The following is a 7,185-nucleotide window of genomic DNA, read 5'->3' as shown; positions in this document are numbered from 1 at the left end:
ATGAAGAGTTGAGAGCAAGGCTAAAAGACTGTCACCTAGCGCCTAAGCGTGCCTAAGTGCCGCCTTTTCCAACAAAGGTTGTGAGCAAGTAAGCAAATTTCAGAAATGTAAATTTTAACATATACTCTTGCTTGTTAAATTTCATTGATTTAAGCAAGTAAGAATATTTTCTCTTGTGCATGTGGTTCTTGGAGCATGCTCGTAGCCTCATACTAGATGATGAAGTGGCAACTAGCTAATACCTGATTACCAATTTATTTGCTAGGTAGGAGTGGAGTGGCTGAACTGTACATAACGATGAAATTAGTTCAAGACATCTACATTCCAGTAGATAAACATGTGCCTTAGGGCCTGTTCGGTAGTCCTCTTCAGCCTTAAACTCCTCGACTCCTCAGCCCGTAACCAGCTGCTAGCTTCTCGTAAAAATCCTGGAGTTTGAAAACCATTCGGGACAGTAGCTTCTCAATCATTAGCGCTCGCATGGGCTGCCAGCCCATTAGGCTTGGATGTAGCCAGGCTTGGTACGGAGAGAGATGGTCTTGCAGCCCAATTAGCTCATTTTCTCCTCTTCAGCCCAACAAGAAGAAAAGAGGGGATGGCGTACGAGTTAGGAGGGAGAGAGAGAATATGATTAGTTGCTCGCGAACCGGTACGCAATGTCACTTGGCGGTGGCACAAGCAAGTAATTATTTTCAAATCCCGCTTTCCAGTTTCTGCGGAGCCACGTTTTCCCAACTCCATGATTCCTTCGATTTTGCACGCGGTTTCTAACCAGCTTCTCGTTCCAAAAGCCAGGAGTTGACCCGTTCGGCTGGACTCCGGGCTGGAGATGAGGATTTGAGAAGCCAGAGGGCTCCCGAACACGCCCTTAATATGCTTAGGATCTTAACTGATTGATATCATCTCATGTAGGTTCCAGAAAAAGAATGTATTCGTATTTGTCTGTTTATTTCGCTCTTTGGGTTAAATCTCATGGATAAAAAAGGCAACCTAGTGCATGTAGCTCCCGCTTGTGCAGGGTCCGATCACTTTGGGTCTATTGTACGCAATATTTACCTATATTCTATAAGTGATTGTTTTCAAGACTTGAGCCCGTGACCACATGGTCGCAAGGCACTAGCTTTATCACTACGCCAAAGCTCCTCTTCGGTTAAATCTCATGGATACAGGAGAATTTTTGACATTTTCGCGCTTTCTGAATAGAAGACGCAGTTCTCCTGTACGTTCATTGGTTTCATTTTAATCTGACTTTAGATTAGAAAATCACACATTACATTTCATTAGCAAAAGCAAATTAAGAAAACAAGAAGACAAGCTTAATCTAATTACCATCTTTATATGATCATGAGCAACGAGAAGCTATGGTGCACTACTAAACATTCGAGAAAGGAGAAGATGGTTCGCCCCCATCGATCAACCTGAGCCCGTGGCAGCGATGGGCATTCCTTGCCTCAGCGGCACAGCCCTCGCCTTGAGCGGCCGCCTCATGACAACCGTGAACTCGAGCTTCTCGGTGAGGTCCACCTCCTCGCCGGCCTCCTCGCGCCACTCGAACTCCCTGACCAGGTTGGCCACGAAGTACTCGAGGTGCAGCAGCGCCAGCGCCATGGCGGGGCAGACCCTCCTGCCGGCGCCGAACGGCATCATCTTGATCTCCTTGCTGCCGGTGAGGTCCACGTCCTCCCCCTCGCCGCCCGGCAGGAACCGCTCCGGCCGGAACTCCGACGGCGCCATCCAGATCTCCTCGTCCAGCCCGATGTCGCCCACCGCGAAGTTTACCGGCGTGCCCGCTGGGACGCGGTACCCGTCCAGCGTCGTCTCCTCCGCCGCGGCGTGCGGCAGCACGTAGTGCCCCGGCGGGTGCCGCCTCAGCCCCTCCAGCACCACGGCCTTGAGGTACGGCATCCCCTGTAGGTCCTCCTCTCGTAGCTCGCCGTCGACGGCAGTGGAGACCTCCTCCCTTAGCCTGTCCCGCATCGCCGGGTTCTTGACCAGGTTCGCGAGTATCCACTGCAGCGCCGTGGCAGTGGTGTCGGTCCCGGCGCTCAGGAACTCGGAGCAGAGGCTGACGATCTCGCCGTCAGTGAGCCCCCTCCCTCCATCCTCCGGGATGGCAAGCCTCACCAGGGAATCCACGTAGCAGTCGCCGCCAGCGCCGGCCTCCCTCCTGGCACGGATGAGCGGGACGAAGAGCTCCTCCTGCCGCCGGCGCAGCGAGACGAGCTTGGTCCACCGGCGGCGGAAGACGAGCTTGGTGAGCGGCGGGAGGAAGGAGAAGACCTGGAAGTTGAGGAAGTTGGCGAGGAGGTCACGCTGCAGCGCCTCGATGTCCCTCACGCGCGCGTCGCCGAGGCGATCGCCGCCGAAGCACATGTACACCAGGAGGCAGAACATGGCGTACTGGAAGGGCTCCATGACGGCAACGACGCCGCCACCGGAGCGGATGCGGGAGAGGAGGACGTCGAGCACCCAGCGCCGCGCGGGGGCGAAGGCGCGGAGGCGGACCGGGTTGAGCACGCCGGAGGCGAGGGTGCGACGGAGCACGCGCCAGGTGGGCCCATACGGTGCGGAGCTGATGTTGCGGCCGCCGCTGGTGAGCACGGCGGCGGCGGGAGCGGTGGCGCACGGGCGGGAGGCGAAGGCGGCGCCCCGCTGGACGAGGGCGCGGTGGGCCGGGCCTCGCGTCGCGACGAATATCATCGGCCGCGCCAGCCACAATGGCGCGAAGGCCCGCGCGAGGCGCCGCAGCACGGCTCCAGGTCGAAGTCGCGACGCGCCAGGTGGAGCAGCGGGCCCAGAACCGGCAGCGGCACCGGACCTGGAGGCAGCGGCGGCGTCAGCGTCGCGGAATGGGACGGGCTGCGGGCCCGGGCCCGCAGCAGCAGCGAGCTGAGGAGGCAGAGCATGGTGGTGAGCGAGTAGAAGAGCCAATCCTCCATGGCGGCGGCGGCGGCGGGACGGACTGGTCGCTAGGATTCCGGTGGAGATGCTCCATTTGTACTGCAAGAAAGAGGTCGGGAATGTTTGAATGCCGGTGGGAAGTTGGTGGCATGGATCAGAGACACGCAGCGTGCACGGGGAAAATAATCTGCGGGGATATTGTAGCGGCCGGTGGTGGGTGTTGACGGCATGAACGCAAGCAAATTCGCCCTTTTTATTCAGGGTTGCTAATTAACCTTAGAGATAACCTCATGATGCTTAATAGCAAGACTAATGAAGTTCTGTCAGGGATGGCAACTTGTACCACATTTTAAAATTTTGATCAGTTCAACTTCGAGGTCAACAATGGGTACAGTGCAATGAGGAAAATGTGGAGGTTGTGGACACCCCTATGGGTTTTACTAGCCTTTAAGGTCAACACCAAACGACCTCCTCCTCTCAAGCAAACCTTTATGAAAGAGGGAGAGGGCGCTCCAAAGAAGAAGAAGAACAATGTGAAGGGTGGTGTTGTCAAGAAGGGCAATGTCACCCCTTCCAATGAAGCCGGCGACTTTAACTCTTCCTATGTGTTATGTCGTGCTAGTGATGGGCATGTTTATGCTAAATTTGTTGGTTCTCCTTATGAGTACACTGAATGGTCTATTTGGGTTCCTAAGACCCTTGTCACTAACATCAAATGACCCATTACAAAATAGGTACCTAAAACCAAGCATTGATCTCTTGTAGGTGTTTGCTTCCAGTGGGGGATCATGGTTGCTCGATAGTGGAGCCACTAATCATATGACCGGAAGCAAGGACTTGGTGGTGGACGTGCACAAGATTCCATCTATACCCACCAATGTCGAGTGGGGTGATGCCTCGTCCTCTAAGATTGTAGCGCCCTCGATGCGGCTATAGCTCCCACGTGTCGAGGCACGACTTAGAGGCATAACCGCATTGAAAGCAATGTCGCAAGTCGGGCAATCATTACAACATCCCATGTAATATATAATAAAAGGGGGAGATAACATAGTTGGCTTACACTCGCCACGTCACATCAGAGTACATAAATAACATCCATCAAACAAACACTCATGGCCCGACTACGGCGCCAAAATGGAAAAGAACCCAACATGCGACAAGGTCCTGAATCGATAACCCCAACTAGGCACCACTACTGATCATCTGGAAAGGACACGTAGTATCGCTGAGAGTCCTCGTCGAACTCCCACTTGAGCTCGTAATCGTCAACTGGAGCGGAATCACCTGGACCTGCATCTGGAGTTGTAGTATCTGTGAGCCACAGGGACTCAGCAATCTCACACCCACGCGATCAAGACTATTTAAGCTCATAGGGATGGATAAGGCAAATATAAGTGGAGCTGCAGCAGCGACTAGCATATGTGGTGGCTAACTTATACGCAAAAGAGAGCGAGAAGAGAAGGCGAAGCACGAGCGAGAAGCTAAAGGAACATCATGCGCAAGCATAACTCCAACACCGTGTCCACTTCCCGGACTCCGCCGAGAAGGGGCCATCACGGTAACACACACGGTTGATTTATTTTAATTAAGTTTAGTTCAAGTCATCTACAACCGGACGTTAACAAATTCCCATCTGCCCATAACCGCGGGCACGGCTTTCGAAAGATCAATCCCTGCAGGGGGTCCCAACTTAGCTCATAACAAGCTCTCACGGTCAACGAAGGAATAGACCTCCACCCAAGACACACCGATCAGACTCGGTATCTCGGTACAACAAGATGATTCGACAGGTTAAAACAAGTCCAGCAACACCGCCCGAATGTGCCGACAAATCCCGATAGGAGCTGCACATATCTCTTTCCCAGGGCACGCTCGGATAGGTCAAGCTACGAGTAAAACCAAACCTCAAGTTTCCCCGAGGTGGCCCCGCAGGCTGCCTGGTTCGGACCAACACTCAGAGGAGCACTGGCCCGGGGGGGGTTAAAATAAGATGACCTTTGGGCTCCGGAAACCCAAGGGAAAAAGAGGTTAGGTGGCAAATGGTAAAACCAATGTTGGGCATTGCTGGAAAAGCTTTAATCAAGGCGAACTATCAAGGGGTTCCCATTATAGCCCAACCGCGTAAGGGACGCACAATCCGGGAACATAACACCGATATAACGGAAACTAGGGCGGCAAGAGTGGAACAAAACACCAGGCGAGAGGCCGAGCCTTCCATCCTTTACCAAGTATATAGATGCATTAAGATAACATAGCAATATAATGATATCCCAACAAGAATATAAATGTTCCAACAAGGAACGGCTCCAATCTTCACCTGCAACTAACAACGCTATAAGAAGGGCTGAGCAAAGCGGTAACATAGCCAATCAACGGTTTGCTAGGACAATGGTGGGTTAGGGGTTCAACATGGCAATTGGGAGGCTGACAAGCAAAAGGTAGGCATCGTAGCAGTGGCAAAGCAAAAGAGCGAGCAAACTAGCATAGCAAAGATAGTAGTGATTTCGAGGGTATGATCATCTTGCCTGCACAGTTGTCAGAGTTGACTGGATCCTCACAAGCAAACTCAACGGGCTCCTCGGTAGTGAACTCGTCTCCCGGCTCTACCCAACAAGACAAACGAGCAACAAGGATACAATCAACCACGGGCAAGACCAAGCAATATGATGAAATGACGATATGCTATGCGGGATGCGATGCGGGATGCAAAATGCAAGATATGACAGGAAATGCATGAACCTGATATCAACTTGGAAAACCAAGTGTGCCACTGGATAGAGGGGATGAAATCGCTTGAAAACGATGTAAAGATCATTGGAATCGGAGTTACGGTTTAGAAATGGCAAGCGTTTTAAGATATGACACCGGTCTGCGATTTACAGCAAGTAGGCATCTAAATGCAACGAAATGAACATGCTACAGCCACCAAACATGAAAACAAAATACATGGCAGTGAAGTACACAAGATGGTTGACAAAACACTAGCACTGAGCCATAGGCAAATTCATCCATTAAGAGGTTCAAACAAGCATGGCTAAAACGCAAATGCAAAACAGATCTCAGACTTAGTGAAATTAGCACTAGTCTGAAATTTCAGATCACGATGCTCTCTTCGAAGCAGAAAAACAACATGATAGAAAACCTGAACATGACAAGTAAGAACATGGAATGGAGCTACTCAACAAGCTTAATAAAACACCCAAAGTGACCTGGGGCCAAAAGGGTTCACAAAATACTCTACCGAGCTCACGAACATCGCTCGAACACAATCAGTTTTCAGACTTAGTGAAAACTGAGACATGCTGAAATTTAACTCACGAAGGCATGTAAACGAGCTCGATGCACTCACTACGGTGCAAGTCATGGCAAGGAAAGCATATAACCATCAAGAAGGCACAAAGTGCTAGCTACACATGGCAAGAACGAAGGCATAGCATGCATGGAACACTAACAGTAGCATCGGCGAAATCGCAAACAAGTTGACGATCTACCCAGATTAACAACGAAGCAAAAGTTGAGCTCGAATGAGTCAACCTAGAGCACTCCACAAATGCCAACAAAGACATGGATTGATAGAGCATGACATAAATATCAAAACTCCCTTACTGATCATCCTCAAAAGAGGCACGGATCACTAGGAAACAAGCTGGACATATCGCATCATGAACTAAAATATCCCAGACTTAGCGAAAATCACTAAGTCCCTGAAATCTGCAATCTCAGGTACCTCTCTTCGCAAGCTTGCACAAGACAACACACACATCCTAAAAATGCATGGGTGGCACCTCTGGAAAGAAGACAAAATGCTTCACAATACATCCCAAAGGGGCACAGGCATATCATGCACGGATTAAACATAGCAAAAATGACAAAAGTGCATGATGAACTAACGGATCTGCAATTTAACTCACGAAGCCTCCTTCTAACAGCATTTAGGGTATCAAGATGACCCCAAATGCAAATGATGCAATGGAATGAAATCATGCACATGTCGAGGCGAAGATTTTGATATATCATATGCCCAAAACGGAGCTAAGGTTGCAAAGTTACGGGACCTCGAACAGAGCAACATGGATCAAAATTTCAGGACTTAGCAAAAAAAATCGGGGTTAGGGTTTACTGTTCACGCGACCGGATCCAGATCGGGATCGCGGCGCGGAAGCCGAGGCGGCGGCGGTACTGTTCACCGGCGACGACGGGGAAGGAGGCAGCGGCCGGCGACGAGGGGACCGGAGGGCGGGGCGGCGGTTGCCGGGGCGGCGCCGGCGTGGAGGCGGGCGGCGC

The 7,185-nt window shown here is 51.4% G+C and overlaps 1 pseudogene; it reads right to left on the bottom strand.

Moving 5' to 3' along the window:
* Window positions 1–1,275: 1,275 nt before the first annotated feature.
* Window positions 1,276–3,055, bottom strand: LOC119359382 (annotated as a pseudogene).
* Window positions 3,056–7,185: the final 4,130 nt, after the last annotated feature.

The sequence above is a fragment of the Triticum dicoccoides genome, chromosome 2A, assembly GCF_002162155.2.
Source record: "Triticum dicoccoides isolate Atlit2015 ecotype Zavitan chromosome 2A, WEW_v2.0, whole genome shotgun sequence".
Lineage (NCBI taxonomy): Eukaryota > Viridiplantae > Streptophyta > Magnoliopsida > Poales > Poaceae > Triticum > Triticum dicoccoides.
Note: the sequence above shows the minus strand (reverse complement) of the source record. Positions and strands in the feature narration are given on the sequence as shown.